Below are 25978 nucleotides of genomic sequence, written 5' to 3'. Positions count from 1 at the left end.
TGCTCATGTAAAAACTCCAACACAGTGTTTGTAGTATGTGGCCTTGCTCCATCTTGCATGAACCAGTGTGTGTTGAAGGGCAAGGCAGTAGCAAGAAGCTGTGGATTGAAGCTGTTGCAAAGCATGCTCAAATAACGCTGGCTGTTCACAGTTTCTTCAAAGAAAAAGGGTCCAATAAGTCCGTGACTAGAAATTGCTGCCCACGCTGTAATCCTCGGAGCATACTGTTGTTGTTCATGAAGCACTTGTGGGTTTTCAGTGGCCCAAAAGTATACGTTTTGTTTGTTAACCACACCGTCTAAACGAAAATGCACCTTGTCTGAAAACCAAACATTGTTGAGAGTTTCTTCCCTATCCTCTGCCCACTGAGCAAACAGTAGTCTCTGCTGCTTGTGTTCTTCAGCGAGCTTCTGCGCACAGGTCATCTTGTATGGATACATATGGAGGTCACTTTTAAGAATGCGTTGAATGGAGCTTCTGGATATTCCCAGTTGCACTGCTGCCTTTCTACGCGATTTCCCAGGACTTCTCTGTACAGCAACGCGTACCGCTTCATTATTCTCCGGTGAACAAACAGACTTAGGCCATGGTTGCTTCACTTACAATACTGTTCCTTCCTGTACAAATTTATCGTACAACCTGTGGATGGCCTTCTTGTAAGGGACCCATTGAGTGTTAAACTGTTGTCGAAAATGCCTCTGAGTCACAACAAGGCTTTTCGTTTCATGAAAAAGTAAGACAATTGCTGATCGTTGCTGAGTCGTCAGTCTTCCATTGTCAGCCATTGCTGCTTACTAGTCTCCTAGTGGCAGTATCGTGAATTACACGCCATTTCTTAACTCATTTGTTTTTTCAAGCTCTGCTGGTACTGCTGTAGAGATCCCAGCAGGATATCTAATGTGCATTTTAAATTGTGAAAGAAACAATTGGTAACACATTTCGTGCGCCACCCTGTATATTCTCTTATTTCTTCAATAATTTATCTATTTGTAATTGTTTTGCATATAAACATGCAAATCACTTCAGTTGTTAGAATTGGGCTATTATATTCTATTCAACAGGAATCTTCTTCATTTATTTACTGGTGTCTGGAGCTCAGCTTAATCCTTGCCTGTTATCAGCAACAATGGTGAAGTATAATTCATTACACATTGTTTTATAGCTTCATAAATATAAATATTAACAAGTGCGGGTTGAAGTGGGCACCCTTGTTGAACTTCTTAGTGTATATAGAAGCTCTTCCACTTCTCAAGATCTGATTTTCCATGATCGGCCAACTATGCCAAAATTCCAGATATAGTTAAGTAGACAGTAATAACACCAGCTCACAACAATGCTGTAATTGCTGGTTACACTTATTAAAATATTTAAAAAATGAAGAATTAGCCTGCAGTAAAATATTGAATAGCTCCAAGCAACACATTTTAGTAATCTTTCAGTCTCTCTCTCATTAAGGATCCTCTATATAGGCAGTCTAAAATAGGAAGTAATGTAGCTGAATGAGAAAAATTCCTGGCAATATTAAAATTGTGTGCTGGACTGGAACTCAAATGTTGGCCTTTCATAGTCAAGTGCTCTACCAACTGAGCTACCAAAGTACAACTCACAACCCATGCTCACAGCTTTACTTCTGCCAGTATCTCATCTCCTACCTTCCAAACTTTTCCTAAGTTCTCTTGTGTACTTTGTGGGACTAGCATTCCTAGAAGAACATATACTGCATAGACATGGCTACCCACAACCAGGTGGATTGTTTCCAATGCAATTTTTTTTACTCTGCAGCAATGTGTGAGCTGATTTGAAACATCCTGGTAGATTAAAACTGCGTGAATTCTGATTTTGCAACAGACTGAGTTGTGCTTGGATACCTCAGTTGGTAGAATGCTTGCATGCAAAAGGCAAAGTTCCCCAGTTTGAGTTCTGATCTGGTACAGTTTTAATCTGGCCATCAAGTTCCAAATCAGTGCACGCACTGCTGGAGATTGAAAATTTATTGTGGAAAGAAAATTTATTCTTTTATCATCTCAGCCTCCAGCTGTGTGTACCATTAAATTGTACTTGGAAACCAAATATATTATGGCGTTAATGGTATTCCCCTTGCACCACTGGCCTCCTGCCTTCAGAATAGAAAGAAAATGCAAAACTAAAATCAGAAAGAGAATACACAAAATATGTACGCTTACAAAGATGGATGCTGGGTCCACTCCTGTTCAGAACCTACATAAATGGTCTACCAATGACTTTAAATGGCTGTCAAAATGTATATTTGCTGGTGACTAGTATGTTAATCTACTATTTATGAAGCAGCCATACCATTCAGTTGCTGATATTGGTTTCACCAAGAGTGTTACATGTAACGTATGTAAAAAGTGCTCTTTCACTTATCTACTGTTGCATTTATCACCCAATGACTAATCTGATGCAGCTCTCCATTCTACCATATCTCTTGCAAGTCGCTTCAGCTCTGCATAATTTATTGCAACCTGCATCCATTTCAACCTGCTTGACATATTCAAGCCTTGGTTTCACACCATAATTGTAATCCCCTCCACCCTACTTTCCTCCACTATCAAATTGACAATCCTTTGATGCTTCCACATATGCTCTACTCACTTATCTGTTCTTGTAATTGAGTTGTGCCGTAATGCACTTTTCTCCTCAATTTTAATCAGTGCCTCTTCCATTGTTATTTGATCTACCCATTAATTTTCAGCATTCTTCTGCAACAACTCATTTAACAAACTTTTATTACCTTGTCTACACTGCTTACTGACCCTGTTATAATTTCATATAATGTTACCCTCCAGATAAACACTTTCAGAAATGATTTGTCACCACTTAAATTTACATTTCATGTTACCCTACTTCTGTTTTTCGAAAAGCCCTTTATTGCTATTGTAAATCTGCATTCTACATCCTCTTTACACCTGCTGTTGTCATATACAGGGTGGAGCTAATAACAGTGGCCCAGAAAAAGAATAACGGTGTACAAGGAAACACAACATCTGATTATTGTAGATGTTGGAAGTGACCACCATTCATCTCTTGGCACTTTCAGAATCTGGTCAGCAAGTTGTTGAAGTCAAACCGAAGCTGGACTGCTGGAATTTCTGCAGTCCCATCCGAAACATTCTGGTGCAGTTCTTCTACATCTACATCTATACTCCGCGAGCCACCTTATGGTGTGTGGCGGAGGGTACTTATTGTACCACTATCTGATCCCCCCTTCCCTGTTCCATTCACGAATTGTGCGTGGGAAGAACGACTGCTTGTAAGTCTCCGTATTTGCTCTAATTTCTCGGATCTTTTCGTTGTGATCATTACGCGAGATATATGTGGGCGGTAGTAATATGTTGGCCATCTCTTCCCGGAATGTGCTCTCTCGTAATTTCGATAATAAACCTCTCCGTATTGCGTAACGCCTTTCTTGAAGTGTCCGCCACTGGAGCTTGTTCAGCATCTCCGTAACGCTCTCGCGCTGACTAAATGTCCCCATGACGAATCGCGCTGCTTTTCGCTGGATCATGTCTATCTCTTCTATTAATCCAACCTGGTAAGGGTCCCATACTGATGAGCAATACTCAAGAATCGGACGAACAAGCGTTTTGTAAGCTACTTCTTTCGTCGATGAGTCACATTTTCTTAGAATTCTTCCTATGAATCTCAACCTGGCACCTGCTTTTCCCACTATTTGTTTTATGTGATCATTCCACTTCAGATCGCTCCGGATAGTAACTCCTAAGTATTTTACGGTCGTTACCGCTTCCAATGATTTACCACCTATGGCATAATCGTACTGGAATGGATTTCTGCCCCTATGTATGCGCATTATATTACATTTATCTACGTTTAGGGAAAGCTGCCAGCTGTCGCACCATGCATTAATCCTCTGCAGGTCCTCCTGGAGTACGTACGAGTCTTCTGATGTTGCTACTTTCTTGTAGACAACCGTGTCATCTGCAAATAGCCTCACGGAGCTACCGATGTTGTCAACTAAGTCATTTATGTATATTGTAAACAATAAAGGTCCTATCACGCTTCCCTGCGGTACTCCCGAAATTACCTCTACATCCGCAGATTTTGAACCGTTAAGAATGACATGTTGTGTTCTTTCTTCTAGGAAATCCTGAATCCAATCACAAACCTGGTCCGATATTCCGTAAGCTCGTATTTTTTTCACTAAACGTAAGTGCGGAACCGTATCAAATGCCTTCCTGAAGTCCAGGAATACGGCATCAATCTGCTCGCCAGTGTCTATGGCACTGTGAATTTCTTGGGCAAATAGGGCGAGCTGAGTTTCACATGATCTCTGTTTGCGGAATCCATGTTGGTTATGATGAAGGAGATTTGTATTATCTAAGAACGTCATAATACGAGAACACAAAACATGTTCCATTATTTTACAACAGATTGACGTAAGCGAAATAGGCCTATAATTATTCGCATCTGATTTATGACCCTTCTTGAAAATGGGAACGACCTGCGCTTTCTTCCAGTCGCTAGGTACTTTACGTTCTTCCAGCGATCTATGATAAATTGCTGATAGAAAGGGGGCAAGTTCTTTAGCATAATCACTATAGAATCTTAAGGGTATCTCGTCTGGTCCGGATGCTTTTCCGCTACTAAGTGATAGCAGTTGTTTTTCAATTCCGATATCGTTTATTTCAATATTTTCCATTTTGGCGTCCGTGCGACGGCTGAAGTCAGGGACCGTGTTACGATTTTCCGCAGTGAAACAGTTTCGGAACACTGAATTCAGTATTTCTGCCTTTCTTCGGTCGCCCTCTGTTTCGGTGCCATCATGGTCAACGAGTGACTGAATAGGGGATTTAGATCCGCTTACCGATTTTACATATGACCAAAACTTTTTAGGGTTCTTTTTTAGATTGTTTGCCAATGTTTTATGTTCGAATTCGTTGAATGCTTCTCTCATTGCTCTCTTTCGCTTCGTTCAGCTTTTCCTTATCAGCTATGATTCGACTACTCTTAAACCTATGATGAAGCTTTCTTTGTTTCCGTAGTACCTTTCGTACATGATTGTTATACCACGGTGGATCTTTCCCCTCGCTTTGGACCTTAGTCGGTACGAACTTATCTAAGGCGTACTGGACGATGTTTCTGAATTTTTTCCATTTTTGTTCCACATCCTCTTCCTCAGAAATGAACGTTTGATGGTGGTCACTCAGATATTCTGCGATTTGTGCCCTATCACTCTTGTTAAGCAAATATATTTTCCTTCCTTTCTTGGCATTTCTTATTACACTTGTAGTCATTGATGCAACCACTGACTTATGATCACTGATACCCTCTTCTACATTCACGGAGTCGAAAAGTTCCGGTCTATTTGTTGCTATGAGGTCTAAAACGTTAGCTTCACGAGTTGGTTCTCTAACTATCTGCTCGAAGTAATTCTCGGACAAGGCAGTCAGGATAATGTCACAAGAGTCTCTGTCCCTGGCTCCAGTTCTGATTGTGTGACTATCCCATTCTATACCTGGTAGATTGAAGTCTCCCCCTATTACAATAGTATGATCACGAAACTTCTTCACGACGTTCTGCAGGTTCTCTCTGAGGCGCTCAACTACTACGGTTGCTGATGCAGGTGGTCTATAGAAGCATCCGACTATCATATCTGACCCACCTTTGATACTTAACTTAACCCAGATTATTTCACATTCGCATTCGCTAATAACTTCACTGGATATTATTGAATTCTTTACTGCTATAAATACTCCTCCACCATTGGCGTTTATCCTATCCTTGCGGTATATATTCCATTCTGTGTCTAGGATTTCGTTACTGTTCACTTCCGGTTTTAACCAACTTTCCGTTCCTAATACTATATGCGCACTATTTCCTTCAATAAGAGATACTAATTCAGGAACCTTGCCATGGATACTCCTGCAGTTTACCAATATTACGTTAACTTTTCCTGTTTTTGGTCTCTGAGGACGGACGTTCTTTATCAACGATGATAATGTCCTCTCTGGTAAGCCGTCAGGTATTTTATCGTTTCGCCCAAGGGGGGGGGGGTCCCTCTAACCTAAAAAACCCCCGTGTGCACTCCACACGTACTCTGCTACCCTAGTAGCTGCTTCCGGTGTGTAGTGCACGCCTGACCTGTCTAGGGGGGCCCTACAGTTCTCCACCCAATAACGGAGGTCGATGAATTTGCAACCATTATAGTCGCAGAGTCGTCTGAGCCTCTGGTTTAGACCCTCCACACGGCTCCAAACCAGAGGACCGCGATCGACTCTGGGCACTATGCTGCAGATATTAAGCTCAGCTTGCACTCCGCGTGCGATGCTGGTTGTCTTCACCAAATCAGCCAGCCGCCGGAAGGAACCAAGGATGGCCTCAGAACCCAAGCGGCAGGCGTCATTCGTTCCGACATGTGCTACTATCTGCAGCCGGTCACACCCAGTGCGTTCAATAGCTGCCGGAAGGGCCTCCTCCACATTACGGACGAGACCCCCCGGCTAGCACACCGAGTGCACACTGGCATTCTTCCCCGACCTACCCGCTATTTTCCTGAGGGGCTCCATAACCCGCCTAACGTTGGAGCTCCCTATAACTAATAGGCCCGCCCTCTGTGACTGTCGGGACCTTGCCGGAGAATCGGCCACTGGCCCAACAGGCGAGGCATCCTGTGGTGGCTCGGAAACGATGTCATCACCACTAGGAAGCACCCCGTACCTGTTGGAAAGGGGTAAGGCAGCTGCCACGCGGCCAGATCCCACCTTCGCCTTTCGGCCAGGCACGCGCGAGCCCACCACTGTCCGCCATTCACCCTGGAGTGATGGCTGACCGGTAAGATGCTCACTGCCGGAAGACGCAGTGACATCAGGGGTTCCATGTGATTCCAAGGCCACCGAAGTAGGCATAGGTCTCACCACAGTTGCCCCAACGCCACTACGAGCCGACGCCTGCGCCTCGAGCTCGATGAGCCTAACAGACAAAGCCTCCACCTGCCCCCGAAGAGTGGCCATTCTCCTTGCGTCCGCTCACAACAACCACAGTCCCTACACATGACTATGTTTACCCTACTCTATACGGTGACAAATTCCCAAGATAATCTTCTGATGAGCTACTCTGATAATCAAGAAACACTCACTGAAATACGAGACGCGAAAACTACGCTAGGTTTTCCCAGAAAAACTATTTAAAAGCTAAGCGCAGCAAATAAGTACAAAAACGCTTTATACAAACAGTACTCGCTGCTGCTGGTGCTCTCGCTCTGGCTGTCACAAGACAAGACAGACTTATGAGGGTTGTTGTGACACACCTTAGACTTAAGGGCTTCCCACACAAAGTAATCCCAAACTGATAGATCAAGTGGCCTAGGTGGCCAGCCAGCACTGCATCCAGACTTACCACTGCTAACAACTGCCAAGTGTGAGGATTGTGTAAATGTGCTCCATGGTTCAACTGGATGTATGGGCAGCTGCTCTATCCTCATGGAAGTAACTGTAGGTCTATTCCTCCTCCATTAATGCTACTACAAATGGTTTCAAAATGTTGGCAATGTAACATGCCAAAGTCAGTGTCTGATGAAAGAAGGTGGGACCAATAATGCAGCATGCAGACAATGGTGTCTCGTGGAAGTTATGCAGATTCTCTGCTGTCCAGAACCTGTTATTTGACATAACCACCCAGGTGAACCAAGCTTCATCAGACAAAAAAACAGATCCATGCCCAAGCCATTTATTGTTATCTCAGTGAACAGCAGCTCACAAAACTGTAGGCACTGAGGGGCATTTACTGGTTTTAATGTATGAATAATACACACTAGGTAAGGATGCATGTGCAGGTCCAGGTGGAGTATTCATCCACATGATCGAAGTGATATTCCAGTCTCTTGTGACAGGCATCGGATTGATTTGGTAGGAGTCTGAAGCATTTTCTGGTGAACTGCAGCCACATTTTCTGGTGTGCATGAATGTTTTGGAATGCTTTTTGACTTTTTCAAAACAGATCCTGTTTAACGCCATTTCCGAAGTAAGCATTGCATGGCACTTCTTGCTGGCATTTCGACATAAGACTTCCCAGTGAACAACTGCCCACACAATTTCCACGACTTTGCTGTCATATAACTTTCCTCAATGAGCACCCACTGCTCCACTGTGAGTACCACCATCCCCTTTGCACTGCTCCACTCTTACTGACAGCCCGCACCACACACTGAACCAGGGGGGGGGGATCACGTGGTGAGTGTACCCATGGTGAGCATGTCATGGGGTGTGGTTATATGCATATATTCACATCCAGGCATGTCCACTTGTCCAGAGCACTTTTATTTTTCCCACTCTGTATTTGCTTGCCCAAACAGAAAAACTCATCATTTATGTTGATTAACTCATTTTAAAATTTGACTCTCCCAACACAACCTCACTTAAATCTACCATTTCATGGAAGTATTTCATTCAGCTGTGTCCAGCAGATTTATTGTATTTCCTGGGAAATTACTCCTTATGATTCATACCATATAAACATATGGATAGTGAAGCACACAGTTCAAAATTTTTTCTTACAATTTTTGAGGTTTTCATCCTTGCCTCATGGACTGTCTTTTTACATTACACTGATAAAACAATCTTCTACATTTATTTTAAACGAAATATTATACGATGCTCAACTAAACTATGCATCATATTTAGCAGGTACATCGTAAGACCACTTTGAAGAGTGGAGGAGATCCAGGTTTGCGTATTTTAGACTGTTAAATTAAATTCAAGTCACAGAGTTTGCAAAGGCTTTAGGTATACGGTAGGAAAAATGTAGGGCAGGATGAGAGATTAAGTGACAAATGCTGAACAATACAAAATATATTTTATTGATGATAATTAGTAAGGTAATACACAATATTTTCTAACTTAGATAATCTTAGAGATAATGGTTTTAAAAAGAGATTAACTGGACATATTGAAAATTATAATTATACTCTGTAAAAAATCCTGTTTTCAGAATATTACCTTAACATTTTTCCTTTACATGTTCTAGCAAAACAAACTACTTTTCTCATGTTGCAGCAACATTCTTTGCTTGGTTAAAACCATCACCACATCCTGAAACAAACAGAGCAACAATCATGAAAATAATAATGATCCTATAACCACTCTTCCCACCACACACACACACACACACACACACACACACATTTTAACTTAAGTCAATTTTTTTAAGTAACCTGTCATCATTGCAAAACTAGTCCATTAGAAACCAGTTTTATTTTGGCTTCACTATTTGGTCAAAACGTTAAGCCTATTACTTCCTTCTACATACTTTCCTTCCTTGCTACCAAATGAAAACACTACAATAAGTTCCAAAAGTTTGAGCTTTGGTTAACTGATTTGTGCTGTTCTTGTCGTTAGTGCAACAGATTTATTTTGGGGGTGGGGGTGCACACATTCAGTTAAATACACTGTACGTAATATTTACTATTTACACTCAGTATCTGGAAGTACAGGAGTAATGTAAGACATGACAACCCTAACATTGCATAACTCAAGAGTCACTTAAAATATACAACAAAATTGCAAGAACAATTGGTATGTACACACTTAGGAATTAATTAATATAGAAATATATGTTGCAGGAAAAATAAAAAGAAAAGGTAAACAAATCTACCCAATGCAACGGATGAAACAAGAATACGGGTTAAAGAGTTCACTCTCTACCACCCTTTCTCTACCAATTCATTTTTCTCTCACCTATTAATTCAGCAATTCATATTTAAAGCAATTATATTTTTAAGAGGAGGACAAAAGTTTAAGTGTCACAGGTGATAATGTGTCCATGAGGCGTACATCTGAAGGATTTGAATGAATAAGTAAAAAAAACACCAATTTAACCTTGGTGTGGGAGCAAACTATGAACCTATGACACATGCATGTTTCACTCCACAGAATATCTCTGAATTAGGAGGGACTAGCTTTTTATTGTGTGAACAAGCACGCGTGGATACAGTCACTGACACACCTTGAAGTTCGCTACATGGTTAATAGCCATAGTAGCAGAAGGAAGGAAGGACAAACATGAAATTAACCCAACTTCATGACATATACATCTAGTACCCTCCAAGAGGTAAATGAACTATGTATTCTATGTCAATACTTTCCATCCTGTTGGCTGGTATACAACGGAACATAATTTCATATTTCATCTTTTGGCCATGCAATCGAAACCACAATACTACTACTCCTAATACTCACATCAAAGAAAGTTTTGCATCACATCCGTTCCAAGAGTTCTGGAACCTGTACAGAAAATTAGAAGAGAGATCAACATAAACATCATTTCTGCCTTTTTATTACTCATGAAAACCACACATTGCATGTTGTACATCCATACAGCAAGACCTTCAGATGTGTTGGTCCAGATTGCTGTACACACTACCTTTAATACCCAGTAGAACGTCCTTTTGCATTGACGCATGACTATTCGTCATGGCATACTATCCACAAGTTCATCAAGGCACCGTTGGTCCAGATTGTCCCATTCCTCAATGGTTATTCGGAATAGATCCATCAGAGTGGTTGGTGGGTCATGTCATTCATCAACAGCTCTTTTCAATCTATCCCAGGCATGTTCGATAGGGTTCATGTCTGGAGAATATGCTGGCCACTCTAGGTGAGCGACGTCGTTACCCTGAAGGAAGTCATTCACAAGATGTGCACGATCGGGGCGCAAATTTTCATCCATGAAGACGAATGCTTCACCAATACACTGCCGATATGGTTGCACTATTGATCGGAGGATGGTATTAATGTATTGTACAGCTGTTATGGCGCCTTCCATGACACCAGTGGCGTAAGTAGACCCCACATAATGCCATCCCAAAACAGCAGGGAACCTCCACTTTGCTGCACTCACTGGACAATGTGTCTAACGTGTTCAGTCTGACCGGGTTTCCTCCAAACACATCTCCGACGACTGTCTGATTGAAGGCATATGCGACACACATTGGTGAAGAGAACGTGATGCCAATCTGAGCGGCCCATTCAGCATGTTGGGCCCATCTGTACCACACTGCATGGTGTCATGTTTGCAAAGATGGATCTCGCCATGAATGTCAAGAGTGAAATTGCACATCATGCAGCCTACTGCGCACAGTGAGCCAGAACAGGACGACCTGTGGCTGCACGAAAAGCATTATTCAACAAGGTGGTGTTGCTGTCAGGGTTCCTCCAAGCCATAATCCGCAGGTAGCGGTCGCTCACTGCAGTAATAGCCCTTGGGCAGCCTGAGCGAGGCATGTCATCGACAGTTCCTGTCTGTCTCTCTATATCTCCTCCATGTCCGAACAACATCGCTTTGGTTCACTCCGAAACGCCTGGACACTTCCCTTGTTGAGAGCCCTGCTTGGCACAAAGTAACAATGCAAACATGATGGAACTGTGGTATTGACTGTCTAGGCATGGTTAAACTACAGAAAACACAAGCTGTGTACCTCCTTCCTCCTCGAATGACTGGAACTGATCGGCTGCCGGACACCCTCCGTTTAATAGGCACTGCTCATGCATGGTTGTTTACATCTTTGGGAGGGGTTTAATGACATCTCTGAACAGAGAAAGGGACTGTGTCTGTGATACAATATCCACAGTCAATGTCTACCTTCAGGAGTTCTGGGAAGTGGGGTGACGCAAAACTTTTTTTGATGTATGTATGTTACTTTGTCAGACCTATCTTGTGAAGAAAATACGTTGTGAAAAAATGTAAAATGCAAAATTTAGGAGGAAAAAAAAAGAAGAAAGACCAATTAACAATTCTAGTTTAAATGTCAGGTAAAAGTTATTCCCACATTTCTAATAATATAAAGGAACATCCTCCAGCAAGAGGATCAAGAAAGAAGCTGAAACTAATGTTTAACTATGGCACTTACAAAAATACGGACTAAGAAGAAAATTTCAGGAATACTACCACAAATTTTAAGGCTGTGAAAGAAAGCATTAATGCAGTGTCTGGTACATGGAATGTGGTGGTGTTATTTTATTGAGTGAAAACTAAAGAGATCATAAGCTGGATGATAATGATGATAATGTATGCTTCAACGTATAGCTACACCATTCAGTGATCTGTAACCATATATCAAGATATCAAGACTTCAAACAAATGTTGGTAAGCTCTCTGACTATGCCCTTCTTTCAGAGCTAGCTGGTACAGAAACACAACACGCGTGCATGTGCATACACGCACAACCACACCCATGTGAACACGCGTGCAGGCCCATGCACACATGCACAGCTACTTTGTCCTGGAACAGTAACTCAATTAGAGTGAGGAGTTTTATCAAAATGGCCATGGAGATGAAGGAGTCACAGAGGGGAGGGAGGTTTGGAAAGAAATTTGACTGACAGATGGGAGGGAGAGGCAGCAGATGCACATAATAGGAATGTGGCACTGGTGAAATCACTCTGGTACGGGCAGGGGGAGATGATGTGTGACACGCAATGACCACGAGTAACTGACTAATAGGGGATACAGAACTGAGGAAATGGAAGGCAAAGATACAGAAACGGAGTAGAGTGTGGGACAACGATGTAGCATACCACTAAGATGAGGTCCACACTTTGTCCCACCTTTATTACTAAATAACAGATTTCATGAGCTAATGTTAACTTGATTTATTCACATTCGAAAAAGGAAACCTTTATTTTGTTTGCATGTACCTGATTTCATGAGCTATCATGGGCTCAAATTATTCATCAGAGGAGAGAGGGCCTAAGGGCACTGAGTGTCAACAAGGCAGATTTTATGGCGTGTTCTTGCTGGAAAGGGATGATGGCAGTTAGGAAGTGCCTACACATGTTGGTGGAGTAATACTACTACCAGGTTTTCCAGGTAAGGCTTAGATTCTCTGTAAGGACACACTTCTCCTGCAAGAATGAGACTGTCCCTTTATCTAGGCAGGGAAGACACGGAAAATGGTGCAAAGCTTTTTTAGATCTGAAAAGCTTGGTAAAGCCAGCAACATAGCTGAAATAGGTATTGTGAGTTTCAACAGACAAGCTACCAGACTCTCCTTCATACTGTATTATACCAAGGGTAGCTTCAGTACAGACGGTTCATCCAAGTAGCCATTGTAACAAAATCCCTTGATGTTGGCAATGGTGACTCAGTTCCACAGCTTGCCTCATGTGTTCCTGGCAGTAATTAAACTCTCTGAGGGCTGATGGTTCTTGGTACATGATGGTCATTGTTCTATGATTGTGGGCATTTTGTGACTCATTAAATTATCTGTAAGACACACATGGTGTGACAGGACTACGATTTTGCTGCATCTGCTTTCATGACAGGCACAATTGTAACTGCTCAGTATTCTGGAGAAGCCACCATGCTTCTGCTTAGTATGATTTTAAGAAGTTACTGCACTTCAGAGTAATGGGTTCACATTGAAAGATAAATTTGCTCATACTGGCTCATTGATCAAAACCTTTCTGTAATGAAGGTGTTTTTTCTCTCCTTTGTAGTGTTATGGACAGAGTGCATTGTATGACCATGCTTTTTGAAATCTGCACCATCCCAGAATTATAATCAGTGAGGTGATACACAGTGCCAAGGTAAGTGGGCTTAAGTCAAGGTCCATTACCATGCAATCAGTGCATCATAAAAAAATCTGTCGTTAGGTGTCTCTCTCACTTCACAGACTACATAAGATGAAGCAGCCAATGGAGCACTGGCCAGCAAACATATAGTTTATTGTTTTTGTATTATATGTTTGCAATGAATAATTGTTTTGTTCAGTTTGCATGCAATACTAGGTGACAGAATGAACATGTCATAAGTGAGTAAATTGACATGCATATTACCACTGACCACAGACTGGTTGTGGTGTGGTGTGGTGTGGTCAGAAAAAACAATAGTAAGAGTTTTAGCTATTGTTAGGAAGTGCAGCACAAGTGAGTGTGAGGTGTCTCCTGCATGTGTAAAGGCATATTATTTAGGAGCAGGAAGGCTGATAATGAAGGTTGGAAATTGTGTTTACCTTTTAAGAATGCTGACTCTCTTCTTGGCTACTTACACCAAAGTAGGAGGCATTACAGGATGCGAAAATTGATCATCAGTCTACAGGAGACAGTGACTTCAATGATTTATGATGTAGAGCTGCGACCGCCAAGATGCCATGCGTGAGTTTTGCAGTTTGAAAAGAATGACTACAGGGGAAGATTTATTTCGCCACTTAGAACAAACATTACTATCAATGCAATTACCACTGCTAGAACTGGTAAGTGTTACAACTGATTGAGGCAGAAACATGAGTGGGTAGAATTAAAACTAAACTGACAGACAGGTTGCGATATCCCATCAACTTTCTGTTGTGGTATGCTGCAAAGTTCTTGAATGGAAAGAAGTAAAGGACATTGCGATACCCACTGAACACTTCACCAGAAAAAATGGGTCGACATCGTCAATTTGAATGGTCTGTCAATGTGGAAGCAGATCACCGACATATCTTGTATTTGGAAATACCTTTCAGATGTCAATTTTCAATGTTTTTGTAATTGGCAACCAGTTTAAGCATTCTACTATGCCATCTTCAGGCCTTACTACAGTGATATCTTCAACCATCACCTGCCGACTGTTAAATAAACATAGAAATGTGAATATGGGCTTTCCTGGTGTATAATGCTGATAAAATCTTCTCGGCTTCCATCCAGATAGCTACACTGAAAATCCATGACGTTTCAATGAGTGTCATTCTCATCATCTTCTGGTGAAGTCTCTTTGCCTTTACAAATGTCTGCTTGTGTCTGTATAAGTGTGGATGGATATCTGTGTGTGTGTGTGTGTGTGTGTGTGTGTGTGTGTGTGTGTGTCTATCAACATACCAACGCTTTCGTTTGGTAAGTTACATCATCTTTGTTTTTAGATATATTTTTCCCACGTGGAATGTTCCCCCCCCCCCCCCCTCTCTCTCTCACTCTCTCTCTCTCTCTCTCTCTCTCTCTCTCTCTCTCATATATAAACACAGATGATGTGACTTACTGAACGAAAGTGCTGGCAGATCGATAGACACACAAACAAACACATGAAATTCAAGCTTTCGCAACAACTGTTGCCTCATCAGGAAAGAGGGAAGGAGAGGGAAAGATGAAAGGATGTGGGTTTTAAGGGAGAGGGTAAGGAGTCATTCCAATCCCAGGAGCGGAAAGACTTGCCTTACCTCAAGGTAAGGGGAGAGGAGACGAGGGGGGGCGCCAGAGGAGAGGGCGGGAGGGGGGGGGGGCGCCAGAGGCGAGGGCGGGAGGGGGGGGGCGCCAGAGGCGAGGGCGGGAGGGGGGGGGCGCCAGAGGCGAGGGCGGGAGGGGGGCGGGCGCCAGAGGCGAGGGTGGGAGGGGGGGGGCGCCAGAGGCGAGGGCGGGAGGGGGGGGGCGCCAGAGGCGAGGGCGGGAGGGGGGGGGGCGCCAGAGGCGAGGGCGGGAGGGGGGGGGGCGCCAGAGGCGAGGGCGGGAGGGGGGGGGCGCCAGAGGCGAGGGCGGGAGGGGGGGGGCGCCAGAGGCGAGGGCGGGAGGGGGGGGGGCGCCAGAGGCGAGGGCGGGAGGGGGGGGGGCGCCAGAGGCGAGGGCGGGAGGGGGGGGGGCGCCAGAGGCGAGGGCGGGAGGGGGGGGGGCGCCAGAGGCGAGGGCGGGAGGGGGGGGGGCGCCAGAGGCGAGGGCGGGAGGGGGGGGGCGCCAGAGGCGAGGGCGGGAGGGGGGGGGGCGCCAGAGGCGAGGGCGGGAGGGGGGGGGCGCCAGAGGCGAGGGCGGGAGGGGGGGGGGCGCCAGAGGCGAGGGCGGGAGGGGGGGGGGCGCCAGAGGCGAGGGCGGGAGGGGGGGGGGCGCCAGAGGCGAGGGCGGGGGGGGGGCAGATGCGAGGGCGGGGGGGGCAAATGCGAGGGCGGGGGGGGCAGATGCGAGGGCGGGGGGGGCAGATGCGAGGGCGGGGGGGGCAGATGCGAGGGCGGGGGGGCAGATGCGAGGGCGGGGGGGGAAGAGACGAGGGCGGGGGGGGGGAAGAGACGAGGGCGGGGGGGGGGGGAAGAGACGAGGGCGGGGGGGGGGGGAAGAGACGAGGGCGGGGGGGGGAAGAGACGAGGGCGGGGGGGGAAGAGACGAGGGCGGGGGGGGAAGAGACGAGGGCGGGGGGGGGGGAAGAGACGAGGGCGGGGGGGGGGGAAGAGACGAGGGCGGGGGGGGGGAAGAGACGAGGGCGGGGGGGGGAAGAGACGAGGGCGGGGGGGGGGGAAGAGACGAGGGCGGGGGAAGAGACGAGGGCGGGGGGGAAGAGACGAGGGCGGGGGGAAGAGACGAGGGCGGGGGGGAAGAGACGAGGGCGGGGGGGAAGAGACGAGGGCGGGGGGGAAGAGACGAGGGCGGGGGGGAAGAGACGAGGGCGGGGGGGAAGAGACGAGGGCGGGGGGGAAGAGACGAGGGCGGGGGGAAGAGACGAGGGCGGGGGGAAGAGACGAGGGCGGGGGGAAGAGACGAAAGGGGAAGAGATGTGAAATATGTGCTTTGTCTTTTCTTTCTTTTCCATTTAAGCAGACTGAGCCACAGCAAAATGTGACTGTGTACAGCTAGTGCCAATAAATATTTCAGGTATAATTTATGATGGTTACTTGTCTATTAATCTACAACTTCACATTAATTTACATTTAGAAAATTCTGTTCTCTTTATGGGAACCAAAAATGAAATTTGTTTTCTGTAAATTGGTACAAATAAATGAGAAAACACGGAATTTACTGACATGAAATACTTTATGTATAAGGGGTATCCAGAATTTACTGTCAAAAAATGGCTGACCATTGAGGACAAAAGAATTGCTTTATCTTACGGCCAAATTCGATGTTTTTTTTTTTTACCAAATACGCAATTTTTTTGCCAAATTCAGTATTTTTGTTGAATTCACTTCCTTTCCCACCAAATTCGGTGTCCTCTTCCACCAACTCTGACATCCTCTTCTGTCACATTTGTTTTTCCCAAAATTGGTATTAGTGGTTAGCACACTGGACTCGCATTCAGGAGGATGACGGTTCAATCCCGTCTCTGGCCATCCTGATTTAGGTTTTCCGTGATTTCCCTAAATCCTTTCAGGCAAATGCTGGGATGGTTCCTTTGAAAGGGCATGGCCGATTTCCTTCCCTCTCCTTCCCTAAACCGAGCTTGCTGTCCGTCTCTAATGACCTCATTGTCGATGGGACGTTAAACACTAATCTTCTCCTCCTCCTCCTCCTCCTCCTCCTCCTCCTCCTCCTAAGATTGGTATTATTTATTTTGCTAAATTTGGTGTTATTTTTAACAAATTGGGCAATTATTGCCAAATTAGGTGTTTTATTTTGTTCATAATTTTTGCCAATGTCAGTGCTATTTTTGTTGTCACATCTACATCTATGCTCTGCAAACCACCCTGAGGTGCATGGCAGAGGATATGTCCCATTGTACAAGTTATTAGGGTTTCTTCCTGTTCCAATCACATATGGAGCGTGTGAAGACGGATTGTCTAAATGCCTCTGTGCATGCAGTAATTATTCTTATCTTATCCTCATGGTCCCTGTGTGAGCAATATATAGGGGGTTGTAGTACATTCCTAGGGTAATCATTTCAAGCTGGTTATTAAAACTTTGTTAATAAACTTTCTTGGGGTAGTTTACATCTGTCTTCATGGATCTTCCAATTCAATTCCATCAGTACCTCTGTGACACACTCCCATGAATTAAACAAACCTGTAATTGTTCGTGCTGCCCTTCTCTGTATACATTCAGTACCCTCTGTTAGTCCTCTTTCGTAGGAGGTGTCCCACATACTTGAGAAATATTCTAGAACTGGTCGCACAAGTGATTTGTAAGCAATCTCGTTGGTAGACAGATTGCACTCCAAGCATTCTATGAATAAACCAAAGTCTACCACCTGTTTTAACTACAACTGAACCTATCTGTTTGGTTTGTTGGTTTGTTTAAAAGAGAGAGAGAGGGGGGGGGAGGGGGGGAAGGGACCAAACTACAGGGTCATCAGTCCCTTTTTGCTAATAAAACAATGCCCCCAGTGTGAGAATGAGACAGAAGACACATAACACAAAATAGAATGAAAAGAAAAACCACAAGAACAAAGGGAAGGCAACAAACACTAAAGGAACAAAATAGGACAAGGAAACAACACAGACACTAGAAACAGAAGAGAGTAAAAGAAGAAAGCAGATTACAGTGGCTGGCCGACCATGAGAATAAAAAGGAAAAGCCAGCCACACTGCAACACATTAAAACCTCCACCCTAAAACAATAGGGTGGAGGACAAAGAGGGACAAAGGACATGCACTGAAACTTAGATCAAATGATAAAACCCAACATAATGAATAAAACTTAAAACTAAATTGGCCAATAAGGCCAGATAAAATGCGTGGCAACCAGTCCGGTAACCAACATTTCGTGGCTGGGCAGTCAAAGTGGGACAGTGCACCAAAATATGGGCCACTGTCAACCGGGCACCACACCGACACTGACGCGGGTCTTCACGGTGCAAAAGGTAACAGTGGGCCACTCAAGCGTGGCCAATGCAGGGCCAGCAGAGGATAACTGATTCCCTGCGAGAGGCCCACATGGAAGACTTTCACACACTCAAGGTCTCCTTAACGAGATGTAGTTTGTTGTGCATACTGTTATGCCATTCCATCTCCCAAAGCCGAAAAACCCTGTGGCAGAATGCAGGTCAGGCTCAGAGATACTGATCTTCAGAAGTGGTTTCCGTGTAGCTTGTTTGGCCAGCCTGTCGGCAAGTTCGTTGCCTGGGATTCTGACGTGTCCTGGCATCCACACAAACAACACAAAGATGGGACTGGTCCAGGGCATAGATAGACTCCTGGATGGACACCAAAGGATGGCAAGGGTAGCACTGGTTGATAGCTTGCAGGCTGCTCAAGGAGTCAGTACAAAGAAGAAATGATTCCTTGGGAATATACTGAAGTGCATGAGATATAGCTACCAGCTCTGCAGTGAATATGCTGCAGCCACCAGGCAAGTAATGCTGTTCAATATGGCCTCTGTGGGCAAAGGCGAAGCCAACATTACCATCAGCCATGGAGTCATCAGTGTAAACCACTTCAGAGCCCCGGAACACTTCAAGAATCGAGACGAAGTGACCGCGGAGAGCTGCAGGGTTAACGGAGTCCTTAGGGCCACGCGAAAGTCCCTGGCAAAGCTTTGGCCTACAGCTACACCACGGAGGTGTACGTGAGTGGACCTCAATGAGAGGTGGTGAAGCAAAGGACTCCAGTTCAGACAGAAGTGATCGCACACAAACCACAATTGTTAGCCCTGACCTGGGCCGCCTATGTGGTAGGTGAACCGCTGTGGCTGGGAAAAGAAGATGGTAATTAGGATGTTCAGGAGAGCTATGAATGTGTGCAACATAACTGGAGAGCAGTTGTGCGTGTCTGATCTTCAATGGAGGGGCTCCAGCCTCCACCAATATGCTTGACACTGGACTCATCCCAAAAGTATCCTGTCACTAGTCTAACTCCGCAATGGTGCAATGTGTTGATCAAACGCAATGCTGATGGCACCGATGAACCATAAATCACACTCCCATATTCAAGGGGGGATTGAACAAGGGCTCTGTAGAGCTGCAGCAGCATAGAGCGAACTGCACCCCTGTTGGTGTTGCTCAGGCACTGGAGGGCACTGAGTTGATGCCAACACTTCCATTTAAACTGACTAAGATGAAGCCAAGTCAAACAGGCATCGAAAACCAGACTTAAGAACTGATATGTCTGCATTACAGTGAGTGGATCAACATTAAGGTAAAATACTGGTTCCGGATGAACGATACGACACCGACGTAAATGTGTGACACACATCTTCATCTTCATGGTGCAAAACAAAGCCATGGGCTAGAGCCCATGACTGCCCCTTGTGGGTGGACCCCCACTCAGCAATACCAGTACTGGAGCAGCAGTATGAAATGCAGAAGTCGTTTGCATGAACAGAAGATGAGACGGAGGGCCCGACAGATGCTGCTAGACCATTAATGAGCACTAAAAGTAGAGACACACTCAATACAGAGCCCTGCAGGACTCCATTCTCCTGGATATGGATGGAGCTATGGGAAGCACCAACTTGGATGGAAAGTACAGAGCAACAAAGTTTTGGATAAAAATCCAGAGTGGGCCCCAGAGAGCCTACTCATACAATGTGGCAAGGATATGATTTCGCCAGGTTGTGTCGTATGTTTTACAAAAGTCAAAACAAATGGCAACCAGGTGTTGGCATCTGGAAAATCGCTGTTCGGATGGCAGACTCGATGGACAAAAGATTATCAGTGGTAGAGCGACCCTGGCAGAATCTGCGCTGACATGGAGCGAGTAGGCCACGTGACTCCAGGACCCAACCTAACTGCCGACATACCATACGTCCCAGCAGCTTACAAAGAAAGTTGGTGAGGCTGGTGGGCCGACAGCTATCCACATAAAGCGGATTTTTACCAGGTTTGAGCACCGGAATGATGGCGCTCTCCCACCATTGCGAAGGAAAGACGCCATTACACCAGATTCGGTTGAAGATGACGAGGATATGTCACTTTTAGTCAGATGAGAGATGTTTAATCACCTGACTGTGGATCCGATCAGGCCTAGGAGCTGTGTTGGGGCAATGTGCGAGGGCAATGAGGAGCTCCCACTCAGTAATTGAGGCGTTACAGGATTTACTGTGGTGTGTAGTGAATGAGAGGACTTTCCCTTCCGGCCGCCGAATGAGAGTGCAAAAGGTTGGGGGGTAGTTCTCCGACACAGAGGCTCGAGCAAAGTGCTCGGCAATCGCATTTGCATCGGTAGATAACAGAGCATTTCTGGTAACACCGGAAACACCTGTTGGGGTCTGGTACCCGAAGAGATGTTTTCTCTTTGCCCAGAGTTGGGAAAGTGACGTATTACAGCCAATGGTCGAGACCTCTCTCTCCCAACACTCCTGCTTCCGTCGTCTGCTGAGTTGGCGAACGTGGGCATGGAGCCGTTTAAAGGCTATGAGGTGCTCCATTGAAGGGTGCTGCTTACACCGCTGTAGAGCTCACCAATGCTTCTTAATTGCTTCTGACAACCACCAAGGGACTGCCTTACACTGGGGACACCCTAAAGAACAAGGGATCACATTTTCAGCTGCAGAAACAATTGTTGTAATCACCTGCTCAACCATCACATCAATGTTACCGTCTGGGGGAGATTCAACGATGACAGCAGAGGCGAAAGTTTCCCAGTCCACCTTGTTTAAAGCCCATATGACACTGAAATATGTAGCGGACTCAGTGTTTAAGAGGCAGAGGTTGAACTGAGACAGTGCAGTTCTGACATCTCTGCCTTTGCCAGTAAGCAAGGTGCCACCCCACAAAGGGTTATGGGTGTTAAAATGTCTCTAAAGTAGGAAAGGTTTAGGGAGTTCATCAATCAGTGCAGCTAATACATTCAGTGGTATTGCACTATCTGGAGGAAGATATACATTGCAGACAGTTATTTCCTGTATCATCCTTATTCTGAGAGTCACAGCTTCAAGAGAGGTTTGAAGGGGCAATGTGTCACTACAGACTGAGTTTAAGACATAACACAACCTCCACCTGACACTTTATTATAATCGCTACAGTTCCCGTAATATCCCTTATAGCTGTGGAGGGCAGGGGTGCGCATTGCTGGAAACCAGGTTTCCTGGAGTGCAATGCAGATAGCAGTTGCCGTGTACCTCAGCCAGGTGGTTGAAAAAACCATTGCAATTCCACTGGAGAATGATTTCATCGTGAGACTGGAAAGGCGTGGAACATTCACAGAGGCAGTTTACGCCTCAGAGTCACCTGCTGCCACCAATGTATTGCCTGCGAGTCTATATCCATTGTGTCTGAGGGTCTGGCAAGATCTAGGTCCTCAGCAGACGCCAAAATCTCCACCCCATCCTCAGACGCAGAACTTGCAGGTAACGGTGGTGTGGGTGCCACCGCAATTTCCTTGGTCTTAGGTGGTCTTCTTTTTGGATTTCTCTCACTGGTCCTTGGCTTTCCCTGGCTGGGAGGACTTCACTGGCTCAGTCTGCGGGACTGGGAATGAGTGTACAGCCCTACGACCAGCTGCTTCTGAGCTCTTCAGCCATTGGTGGGTGTCATCTTTCCCACTAGCAGAAACCTGGGAAGGGAGTGACCCAAGGGACCCCTTCCCAGTGAGAGAAGCTGAAGAAGACTTACACTTCTCTGGCTTAGAAGTGGGGACAGATGTCTCCGATGGTTTGGCGTGTGTGTGTGTGTGTGGGGGGGGGGGGGGGGGGGGGCGGGTGTTGCTCCTAATGTAGGTGGTGCAGGAGCAACAGGGAGGGAAATGGCACCCACCATCGAGTGGGTAGGTGTAGCATTCCGGCTCTCAGAGGTGTCTAGGGTTGGCGGAGCTGGTGGTGCCAGAGCTGTTGCACCAGCGGCGTAAGACGATGTTATATGTACAGGATGCAGGCGTTCAAATTTTCTCTTAGTCTCAGCGTAGGTCAGTCGGTCCAGGGTCTCGTACTCTATGATTTTCCTTTCTTTCTGGAGAATCCTGCAGTCTGACGAGCACGGCGAATGGTGCTTTCCACAGTTGACACAGATGGGTGGGGAGGCACATGGAGTAGTGGGATGTGATGGGCACCCGCAATCTCGGCGTGTGACGCTGGAAGTATATATGGCCAAACTTCAAACACTTAAAGCACCACATCGGGGGAGGGATATAGGGCTTTACATCACAGTGGTAGACCATCACCTTGACCTTCTTGGGCAATGTATTACCCTTGAAGGCGAAGATGAAGGCACCGGTGGCAACCTGATTATCCTTTGGACCCCGATGGACACGCCGGACGAAATGTACACCTTGCCGCTTTAAATTGGTGCGCAGCTCATCGTCAGATTGCAAAAAAAGGTCCCTGTGAAATATGATTCCCTAGACCATATTTCATCTCTTATGGGGAGTGATGGTTACAGAAACATCCCCCAGCTTGTCACACGCGAGTAACCTCGGTGACTGGGTAGTGGGTGCTGTTTTGTTCAAGACTGACCTAGATCTCATTTTGGACAAGCCCTAACCCCCCCCCCCCCCTCCTCCCCAAACTTGTCCTCTAAATGCTCAACAAAAAAACTGAGGCTTCATCGTCATGAAAGATTCCCCATCAGCTCTCGAACATAGAAGGTACCGGGGCGAATAAGATCTACTGACATGCTTAGTCTGACATTCCCACCCATGACGTGGCCGCGGAGGGGAATGATTTGGGGTTGTCCTTCTGTGCGTTAAATGGAACTCTTGAATGCTTAGAGACTGCTGGTGTTTCACAACCAGCACGAGATGATGGACTACACTTCATTGCGTGTCATCCGGCCTGATGCCACCCACTCCGACCAGGGGCCCTCCGAACGGGCGCCACCCAGCCACAGCAAAGTCTACCGGGTAGGATGGCCATTGCCTGAGTCCTGATGCCCCAGGGGGATGGGCATTTACCCCTTGGCATACGTGAGGAGTTAACGGCTCATGCATCAGCAGATTGACAACTGTGTGGTCAGGGGGCTACAACCAACAGGGTACATGGCAGCCCCACCACAACGGTCTGGCTACCGGCTGGATATCAGGTGCAAAGACGTCAATTATCATCGACGCAGAAATTGACACTGCATGGTGGAAAACACACCCAGGCAGATGTCCTCGCCCAAGAGATGGGTCGGACTGAAATACGACGATGGAGAAGTGGGCTCTAGATCTCAATGCATGATGGACACGATGAACCACGTAAGGCGCCCTTCCCCAATTGGCTCACTCTTCGAAAAATTTTGAAAAATGGAGGTCAAAGCCTACAGGGAACCATCACATAAACGCCGAAACATATGAGACTCCTTTTAGTCCCCTCTTATGACAGGCAGGAATACCTCGAGCCTATTCTAATTCCCGGACGTGCAGGGGGGGTGTTTGGTTTGTGTGGAGTTCAAATCCGTGGTCATCAGCACTCGTACAAATTTCCCAGGTATTTGTATGAGTTGGCTGATTCCAGCACAACTCATTGATATTATAGCCAGAGGATACTACATTTTATGATTTCTTTAAGTGCAAAATTTTACATTTCTGAACATTTAGAGCAAGTTTTCTGCACCTCGTTGAAATCTTATCAAGATCTGACTGAATATCAAAGCAGCTTCTTTCACGTAGTCCTTTATTATACGTAACTGCACTATCTGCAACAATCCTGATTTTACTATTAATATTGCCTGCAAGGTCATCAATATACAACATGAATCGCAAGGGTCCCAACACACTTCAATGGGGCATATCTGACGTTACTTCTACATCTGATGATGACTCTCCAATCCGATGTAACGTGCTGCATCCTCCCTACCAAATAGTCCTCAATCCAGTCACAAATCTCAGTTGATACCTAATATGACTGTACTTTTGACAATAAGCCTAGGTGCGATACTGTGTCAAATGCTTTTTGGAAATCTAGAAATACTGCATCTATCTGGCTGACTTGATCCAAAGCTTTCAGTATGTCATGTGAGTGAAGTGCGAGTTGGATTTCACATGATCGATGTTTTCGAAATCCATGCTGGTTGGCATTGAGGTCATTCTGTTCACGATACCTCAATGTTTGAGCCCAGAATATGTTCTAAGATTCTACAACAAGTCGATGTCATGGATACTGGATGGTAGTTTTGTGAATTGCTTCTATATCAAATTTCATTACATAGAAAATAAACTGTCATTTTAAAATTATATGCAAGAAAGAGCCTTGAGTTGTCAAAACACAGTTTTAATTTGCAGTAACTACCATTTATGAATATTAGTAAAATGCAGTTCACAGATCTATACACTGATTTTGAGTAATTTCAGTGAACACGTAATTGTGTGTTACTTGTCATGTCACCTTCACTGTAAAATTTTCCTGTTGCTACTGATTATATATCACCAAAGTTAAGTGCATACGAGAGACTTGGAATGTAGTTATTTTATGTCACAGCTGGCACTTTCTGACTGCCTGCCAAGTCACTGGTTGTAGCAGATGAAACTGGCTGCATTGATACTTTCTCCCACCAACTATGAGGTTAAATAAGTTTTCAAATCCTCAAAACCCAGTGCTTGTCAAAGTTCATTATAAGGTATATTTACAGTAAGGTCTGGACACCACGAGCAAGCAGATGCTGTATTGTAGATGTGAGAAAATTGTCCAGAGTTGTCTCTATGTCAAACCAAAAAGCAGTAGGCATCGACCTCTAATCAGCCTTGTAAAGTGGGTGGATCAGCACAATGTGGAGAAAAGATTTGTTTTATGATTATTGAATTTTGGTGCCATTTCACACAGATATCATAATTCTGGATATTGCAATGGCATGGTCACATAAATTAGTGCAGGATACCGATGGTATGTATCATGGTGATTCACCAGAATACTCTACGTATACAACATTTTTTGTGGACATTATGCAGGAAAATGTTTCATCATTCATCTTATAGCATTCACAAAAAATTACATCTTTCCTTCCTAATAAAGAAATTCATTCCCTGCCAACATTTTTAGTGATGAAAAGACGTTGACAACTGTCACCCACTGGTTCCAATTCCTGTTTCAGCATAGTTTAAGGTTGCTGACCTTAAAAAGTGGCTCGTACTATGTCTTTACATTTATTCAACTGCTGAATAAATAAATGCTGCTAATAAATTAAAATTGCCAACTGTTGATGTTTAAACTGAAGCCACTGAACATTTATTTTCACTCCGACATATATATTGATCCTGTCGCAGTTTACAATGTTAGCCAACATCTGAGTGAGTTATGATTATAACTCATTGAAGCTGGGTATCTATAGCTGGAATCTGGATATGCAACTGTAATACAAAACCAATGGCATTGCATCTCCTATCTTTCTATCTTTCCTTATAGTGTTCATTAGTTTCCAGAACTTAAGATCAGTGCACTAAATAGTATCCACTGAATTCAACTTAAATGAGATACAATTTAAACAATCCTTC

The 25978-nt window shown here is 45.1% G+C and overlaps 1 long non-coding RNA gene across 1 annotated transcript in view; it reads right to left on the bottom strand.

The window, feature by feature from the left end:
• Positions 1-8812: 8812 nt before the first annotated feature.
• LOC124545226 overlaps positions 8813-25978 on the bottom strand; it is a 43571-nt gene continuing 26405 nt past the window's right edge. The window contains exon 4 of the long non-coding RNA XR_006967597.1: positions 8813-9065. This is a non-coding gene — a long non-coding RNA (uncharacterized LOC124545226). The remainder of the gene's footprint in view (positions 9066-25978) is intronic.

Source organism: Schistocerca americana, chromosome 8, assembly GCF_021461395.2.
Source record: "Schistocerca americana isolate TAMUIC-IGC-003095 chromosome 8, iqSchAmer2.1, whole genome shotgun sequence".
Classification (NCBI taxonomy): Eukaryota; Metazoa; Arthropoda; class Insecta; order Orthoptera; family Acrididae; genus Schistocerca; species Schistocerca americana.
Note: the sequence above shows the minus strand (reverse complement) of the source record. Positions and strands in the feature narration are given on the sequence as shown.